The sequence below is a fragment of the Pteropus vampyrus genome, unplaced genomic scaffold, assembly GCF_000151845.1.
Source record: "Pteropus vampyrus isolate Shadow unplaced genomic scaffold, Pvam_2.0 Scaffold25, whole genome shotgun sequence".
Lineage (NCBI taxonomy): Eukaryota > Metazoa > Chordata > Mammalia > Chiroptera > Pteropodidae > Pteropus > Pteropus vampyrus.
Window position 1 is genome coordinate 7,299,451 of NW_011888806.1, and position 9,090 is coordinate 7,308,540.

The 9,090-nt window shown below is 32.3% G+C and overlaps 1 pseudogene; it reads left to right on the forward strand.

The window, feature by feature from the left end:
• Window positions 1-1,078: 1,078 nt before the first annotated feature.
• On the forward strand, window positions 1,079-1,194 carry LOC111737316 (annotated as a pseudogene).
• The last annotated feature ends 7,896 nt before the right edge of the window (window positions 1,195-9,090 follow it).

Below are 9,090 nucleotides of genomic sequence, written 5' to 3' on the forward strand. Positions count from 1 at the left end.
ACTGTTTCATTTTATTTGTTTACACTCCACACATAAGTTTTTCTAGCCAAAGGGAGAAAAAAAAAGTCAAAAACACTGTCTTAGATGATTAAATCATACCACAGAGGGTGTCTGTATAGTAAAATTACTGTTGTCAGTCATCATTGAAAACTTTTCCAAATGTCACATCAGTCCTATTAGGTGAAAAAAAAACCAAAACATAAAATATAAGAGAAAAACATTCAAATTTAAGTTGGTTATTTCACAGTCACTCAAAGCTGTTACAGAGAGGGACAATATTGACATCTTGAAAATAATTGTTTGGGCCTAGTGCTATTTGGAACTCTCATATGTGAATATATATTCAGGAAGCTTTCCAAATATTAACATGTTCAGTCCCTCAACACCATGTCTGAAAGATGAGCTTTGAAAAATACCATCTTAGATTCTTGCTTCTCAATTTCATGCTAACAAAGTTTCTTAATTTCATTCCTCTACATCCTTACCTATACTTGTTAGTTTCAATCATTTTATTTTTAGCAATTTAGTGATGTGCACACTTATTTCATTCTGCTTCTATTTTGCATTTCCTGATATTTTGCACCTTTTTAAATGTCCATTGTCCATTTAAATGTCTTCTTTTGCCAAGTTTCTGTAGAAGACTTATTCCCATTTCTCTTTTAAGCTATATTTTCCTTACTGATTTGTAAAAGTTCTTTATATGTTCTAAAAAAATCAATCATTTTTTGAATATATCTATTGAGAATATTTCTTCCATTATTTAGGTTATCTTTTCACTTTCTTAATGTTATTTTTGTACATTGACCAATTATTAATTATAATCTCTAATTTTTTCTTATAGTAGAGCTTATACAATCATTTTTTAATGCTTGATTTTAATCACATGATCAACCAGCTGTATTATTTTATATAAATATTTTGATACAACTGGTTTATTGAATAACATCAGCCTTAAAATAATAAATCTTCAGGTGTAGAAGACAATTAGAATACATTCAAAATTATTTTAATGAGGATGTGGTTCCATAGTATAGCGGTTAACACATCTGCTTTACATGCAAAAGTTCCTGAGTTTGCACCCTAGTGTCATGCCACCCTGAACAAGCCCGATGTCTGATCTCGGAAGCTAAGTAGGGTCAGGCCTGGTTAGTACTTGGATGGGAGACCACCTAGGAAGACCAGGTGCTGTAGGCATAAATAATAATAATAAAAAAGTTATTTTAATGAGAGTTATGTGTTAGTGCAGCATAGTAGGTAAGAGAGTGAACTTTGGCATCAGACATGGTTCACACCCTCAATCTGACATCTAGTTTAGATTAGTGAATAATCTAACGTTTATTAGTTATTTGGTAACTTCTTATGTAAAATAGAGATAACAATGTCTACCTGGTAGTTTCATTTTGTTTTTAAATTGTTGTTATATGTAAGATACCTTAATATGATGTTATTCTAATATATCACTTTTGTAAGCATTTAAAAGAAGTAAAGTATCAAAATATTTTCAACACAAACTATAGTAGGATCCGGTGAAGTTTCCTGCTGTCACGTATAATATATGAATCAAAATGTCCTTATAGCCGTGGAATAAATACAATGCACATGAAAGTGAAAATTATAAGGCACCTTTCAAGTAATGGATGGATGCTCACAATTTTACTTTCCAAATGACACTTGGGTACTTCATCAATTTTTAAATTGCTTTTTGAGAGATGAAAAATAAACTCACATGTCATCAACATAACAATGTCAACCGAAACTGTACTTCAGAATGATGATCTTCAAAGAAAAATATATCTTAGATTCAACAATTCTGGAGCCATCTTTATTCAAGAATTAAATCCCATGGGTCCTACTGCTTTGTTTAAAATGAATCAGAAAATGCTGGGCAATATTAACAATAAGGTACTATATATATTGCATGAGCAAAGAATCAGGCTTCTTTAAGGCAAAAACATATGCTATATATGAGTATGAAGGCCCATGATCAAGTATGTCAAATACGATAGGTCCAATAATGTGGAAGTTGATAGCGTGCTGTTATCAGCATACATGAGCAAATGATTGGTACAATACTCTGAAAGAGGCAGTCACCATACTGAGGAAGATCAAAACACAGATAGAAATTTCTCATTAAGGTTGTTAGGTTGGAGGCAATTGTGTAAGTGTGTAGTCAGCAATTTTTAAAATTCTCTTGGCTAGAGAAGGCAAATTGCTTGATAAGAAAGCAGAATTATGCACTCCCCACAAGCTATCTGTGGGAATGATCTCAGCATGCTATTATTTTTAAATTCACAGTTAGTGTTTTCCAATATAGACAAATATAAAAATTTGCTTGCTGACATAAATAAGTTATATTGACCTTAATATCATCTCTTCTAAGAGAATTCACCTGGTAGAAACATTTATAGATATAGATTACATATAGATGACATAGACATAGATATAATGTTATCAATTTATAATAACAAATTAATATAGAATATATTACATATCATTTATTAAAATATTGTATATAATTAATACATATATGAATACATATACATACAAATAATTATATGTAATATATATGTATCATTTTGCTAGAGCTGTTGTAAGAAAATTCTACAGACTGAGTGTCTTAAACCATAGAAATTTGTTTTATCTGGAGGCAAGAAGTCTAAGATCAAGATGTTGGCAGGTTTGATTTTTCTGAGGCCTCTCCCTTTGGCTTTTTGCTATGTCTTCACATGATCTTTCCTCTGTGAATGTGCTCGTCTTATTATATGAATACTAAGGCCCACCTAAAGACCCTCATTTTAACTTAATCACCTCTTAAATACTTGATTTCCAAATACAGTCACATTCTGAGGTACCGGAGGTTCGAATTTCAACATATGAATTTGTTGGGGAGGGACCATAATTCAGCCTATAACAATAGATTTTATATTAATTATGTGCATAATCATATAATTTGATTACAGTTGCTAGGTTTTACCATCAGTTAAGTTCATGCTTCATTTTTGTTTGTAGAATGTCTTAAATAATGTGAAATGACTTTAGACTCTTTTTTTTTTTTAATCTCAGCTGCTACAGTAGTGGGGAAAGGTGCCTATAGTTCTATTTCAAATGATCCTTGATTGACACTTCCAGGCAAACTGGAAGTGTTGAGGGGTGGACATGGCAATCTCCATGTCAAGAGCCTGACATCCCTGACAATTCTTGTTAGGCATAGCTTCTGAGCATCCTCCCACGTGACAGCTGATTTGGTCCTTGGATCAGAGCATTCCTTTCTGGATGCAGCACTCTGAATTGACAAGCAGCAGTAAGACCATAAATATTATTTTCCATATGACTACATGAAAGAACTAAACTCACTTGTGAAAATAACAGGGAAATGTATTTTATCTCAATATTGGGAACAATAATGTGCCTTAAAATAAAATGAGCTTCCCATTATGTAATACACTCCCCCCGACACCACCACCCAATAAAGTATCCAAAGGCTGGATAATCCCCAGACAACTCTCCATGAAATACTCTCCTGTTTCAATTTCTACTGTTGATGTAACTGAATCGTTTAAACATTACCTAAGTTCAGCATATAATTACTGATGTGTTTCCTCCCAGAGAAAAGAAACCTGTGGATAAGTGAAAAGCTGAATGCCCTTTTAACATCTAATGGCATTCAGAATTTCTGCAAGGTCAAAGACTATGAAATACAGTGGGATGGTTATCATCTTATTCTCCTTCAGCTTTTCAATATTTTAAAGATTTTTAGTTATAATTAATAATTTAAAAAATTAACATGAGAACTTCTTTTTAGTCATTTTCATTGTATAAAACAGGTATATTCTTTTCAATATAAAGCAACTATGTTCTGATATATCTTTTTTTTTTTCAGATAATTAACTGTGCAATCCAAATATTCTCCTGCTTCATTTTCTTCATATGCCCTCATTTTGTGTCTTTCCCCCAAACACTGATATGTTAATTTATGCTAAAGATACATTTCACTTCAGAAGGATGCAATCCAGCTTGTAAGACTATCTTTTTATCTATTTTTTTCCTTCATATATTCAAGAGGTCAGATAATTCCTGTGCAAATTTACTCTGGCAATATGGTATCTTTCATCCTATCCATTTACATAAATGTTCTTGCATGTCTATAATACCTTACTATAATATGTAAATGGATTTTTTAGAATAATTTTAAAACTATTGACTCCCTCTGATTGTATATTTACTCTTTATATTTTCTAATTCATGGCAAATTAAATGACTAGACCAAAATAAGTGAAGACATTTTTATTTCCAATGATTTAGAAAGCCCTCTGTTTGGGGGAACTACTGTCCAAGAGAGAAAGAAACAGGCACATAGGGAAGAAAATGAAGGAAGAGGGTTGAGACCAATTTCTGAATTACATTTCTCAGGGTACTGCATACCCTGTATAGGATCTTGAATTCAGGAATTAGGATTCACTTGGGGATGGGAGGGAACAATTTCTAGGGGAAAGGGAAATGACACCTGTATTTGTGGCCTGAGATTCATATGGCTACATCTAAGAAGTAAGTAGATGTTTCTCTCATATTAGTTGAGTTGAATTTTTTCCCCAATATTCTGTTACCGTCAAGGGAATAAATAGCATATCACAAACAATAAAAATATAACCATTGTGACTTTTCTCAAAATCAGATATTTTTATATTATAAAATAAGTTTTATCTATAAATATTGTTATAGTTCATGTCAATGTTAATATTAACTCTAAATAGAACAAAATATTTACTTACTGTGTACAACAGCATAAATATAAGTAGAATTCTGAATTTCAGAAAATAATTTCCTATTATAGCCTCCATTGTCTATGATCCCATTTTAAATCTCCAACTTTTTCCCAAACACAAACTAACTATTCTACTAGAGGTTAATGACATATTTGTATTTCAGCAGTAGATGGGAAATCCAGAGTGCAAAACCATTTCCTACTGGTGTTTTTTCCCCAGTACTTCAGTTTTTCATATGTATATATGACAAAAGAAACAGTATCTTTTGTAAATATGTTTTCAATTCTCATCTGTTGCTTTTCTCTCTTTTCCAAATCACTAATCTGACAACACCTCTGAGTCAATCTCAATCTAGAGCTTTACCCATCTTACTTCACCTAATTGCATTCATTGTCAGTGTGTGTCGGGTTGTTTTAATATGCTTATTCTTTCACCAATACTCCTTAAATCAGAATATCTCTTCTACTACTGTTTTTTTTTTTTTAACCTATATAGAACACTTCTTACATTGAATGTGTGGGTTTTCCATAACAAGCAATTCTTCAATTCTTCAATTCTCCGTGGACACCAGCTGGGTATCCTACAAATTAATGCAGTTCTGGCAATAACTACTCAGTGAAGACCTGCAAGTTAAGGGCTCAGTCCCACAAGACTGCCCCTCATTCCACATTAGATGTCAGTAGTAGGTAGTAGTAGGTCCCCAGTAGTAGGTTACCCACACTTCTGTCCAACTTGGCTACAAACTGGGGTTTTCATGACCCCCTCCTCAGGTTTGATAATTTGCTATAATAGCTCACAGAACTCAGAGAAAAACTCTACTTACTATTACCAGTTTCTTGTAAAGGACACAGACAAAAGACAAGTGAAGAGCTATGTAGGGTGAGAGGTCTGGAAGGGATCAAGTGCAGGAACTTCTAATTTCATGAAGTTTGGCGTGTATCATCCTCCCGCGTGTATCATCTTCATCAACTGAGGAGCTCTTTAACTACCTTCATTTAAGGTTCTTACAGGGTTCCATTGTCTACACATGATTGTTTAATCTTGGCCATTAGTGGTTAGCTTAAACCTCAACCCCTTTTGCTTCCCTAGAGGTCCAGTGGTTCAGGCTAAAAGTTTCAACCTTCTAATCACAGGGTTGGTTCTCCTGGCAAATAGCCCCTTTCCTGAAGCAATCTAGGGGCTCCAGCCACCAGTCATCTGATAAACATAAACTAAAGTATGATTGAAAGGGGCTTATGAATAACAAAAGAAACTCCTCTCACCTTGATCACTTAGGAATTTACAAAAGTTTTAGGAGCTCTGTGCCAAGAGCCAGAGATAAAGACCAAATATATGTATATATATGTTGTGATATAATATATAATTGTGATATATATCACAACATATATATACATATATTTGGTCTTTATAATATATATCACAACATCACAGGTGGATTTAATCACTCTGTAAAATAGCTAAACAGATCATTTATAAACTTGTGCTTGAGTGACAACTAAATTAAGCATGTAGGAATCCTGTGGATTAATTGAAATCTATGATTTACCTGTATCATAATGAAGAACTTCACCATATATGAAAAACTTCGGAAGGGCAACAGAGATAGATGAAAATCATGACTAGGAAATTCATTTCAGTATCTGAATGTTTCTGTTGCACATGGGCTTACTCAAGAGATTCTTAATAAAATATTTCCTGTAGCTTTTTCCTTATGTTTGTTACATGGGAGATTTTTTAAGAATCTCAAAATCTTTATTTCGAGTAAAATCTTTGAGATTAGAAACAAATATTTTGTTAGACAATAAACTGAAGTATATAGCTCTAAGCGACATTGTATTGACACCTTAAAAGTTTGTATCATATTTTTTTACCTTCGAGATTGCAAATATTTGTTGCCATAATCTTTAATTGAAGAATTCCAGAAATAGCAAAAGTGAATACTTCAAGAGTACTGCTGTGCCAACTAGTATTCTAAATGATCTATATCTATTAATTAATTTAATCCCTGCACCAACCCTATGAGGTAGATATTATTAGTATTACTCATTTTACAGAAGATAAAACTGATGCTCAGAGCCAGGTTTTGAGCAAAACAATCTTTCTTGTAACCAGTTAAATAAAACATTTAAATTAATCTGCTTTTTCTGTAGTGTCTTTTCCAGCGTGCTGGGTTGGAGGAAGAATATTTTTAATCCAACATTTGAAAATTCTTACTTTAGGATAGCTCAATCAAATTTTAGTGAAGTATTTTACCACTACTGAAGCAGACATTTTCTAGCAATATAAAATGACTTCTTAATTTTTATGCAATTTTGATAGATTAGAATAGCTTGTGAAGATCTATAGATTTAACTTCTACTTTTCTATGTGATCTGTTATTTTGACATTTACAGTTATTTTGACATTTATGGTTAATACAGTACATAAAGAATCTATTAATACTATGGTAAAAGTGATTTTAAAAGGTAATAATCAGTCTAAAATAGATTTTAAAAGTCGATTTATGTGAGAAATTCCTTTTTCATCTTGGCAATGATTTTTTTTCATAGGATTTGTAGTTAAGCCTTCTCTACACCCCTGCAAGGTTTGTATCACTATAATAGAAATGAATGTGAATAATTAATACAGCAGCTGAAGTTCAACAAATAATTCCCTGTTGCATTTCTTCTTCATATGCCCTCTTTTTCTGTCTTTCCCCCAAACATTGATGTGTTAACTCATGTTAGAGATATATTTCATTTCAGAAGTATGAATCCAGCTCACAAAACTAACTTTTATCTATTTTTTTCTCTGTTTTTCGATGCCTATGCAAGTTTACTCTGATAACATGGTATCTTTTGTCCTATCCATTTACATAAACTTACTTACTTTCCTAATTCTGTTCATTTTGTTGCCTCTCTTTTCTTTATTAAAACTTTAATCCAACCATAAGCATTTAGTGAGAGTTTGCTAATGTCTCCTCTTCTTTTTTGTGCATTCCCCTTTACCCTTCACAATCTTCCTTCTAGCATAATAGTGTCAGCCAATTGTTGAGTATTTGCTTTGTGCTGATCATTGCATTGAATGTTTTACTTGCATTGCCATATTTAATCTATATAAGAATCCCGATAATAAGTAGAAACAATTTATATGTCTATTTACAGATTAAAAAAATGAAGCACAGCAAAGTTAAAATCAAATAACTTGTGACGGGAATTTGAACCTAGTCAATCCATGCTCTTTAGATCCCCTACCCTTAATAGACTGACTATTGTGTAAAATAACCTGTGACCCTTGGGTTTGACCAACTGAAAACTGACTACAGGCCTTGTTGACAGCCTGTTAAAACCTGATTATTTTGGCATCTAAATCTGTGATTAATTCTGGTTAGAAAAATTGATTTATGGTAAATAATTAATGGAATCAGAACTTTAAGTAACATGCAAATAGTTAAACCATAGTTTACAAGTGATTCTTGTAGCCTTCTATGTGGAGCTGATCCAGTTCCCCAGATTTAATTTAATTGTTAAACTGAACAGACAAATGGTTATAGGGAACCCCAGTTATATGAGGGAGATTGTTTTTATAAACATTTAATATTACTCTTACTATTTCACATTGCTTCATGTTTAAATTACACAATTATATGAAGTAATTTGTTACTTTCTCAGGCAACATGATATATTTGTGCAAACCTAAAACATATGCCCTTATGAATACTTCACTCTTATTTCAAGTCAAGCATTAGTAAACAAACACTAAATGAATGTCTACTATATGTTGGCCATTTGGTTGGACCTTGCAGATACTGAAAATAACTAGAAAAAACAATGTTAAGTCTTTGTGAAATAACTTTAATAAATATAACAAATAAGTGGGTATTACAGGTTTCAAATTCTGAGATTCTTCTCCCCGCAACCCAGTGGGAGCTGTGCCTGAATATAGATACTAAATACCAGTGTTTCTTTCTAATGAAAAGCAATAAATATAGAGTTTCCTTTCTTTTTAAAAATTTCAGTCATTTTCAAAATAGATTTGATTATTTAGAGAGCTCTGTAAAGTATTCTTTATGCAAAATGTCTATAATTTTAATCATGTTCTTTTAATTATAATAGCTTGTAAATTCCCAATAAAATAACAAGAAAGAAGGCTGTAACAGATGTTGTCAACACATGTGATTTCATCTGAGACAATCAAGCATTCATCATACTTAATCTTCATCAACTGAAATGTACTGATTTTCAGTGTGAGCCCTGCACGTTCAAAAGGCTTCTGATACTTAGGAAGAAAATTTTTTGACTGGAACAGTTTTTGTATAGTGGCTAATTTACCCCAAGGATTTCTTTAT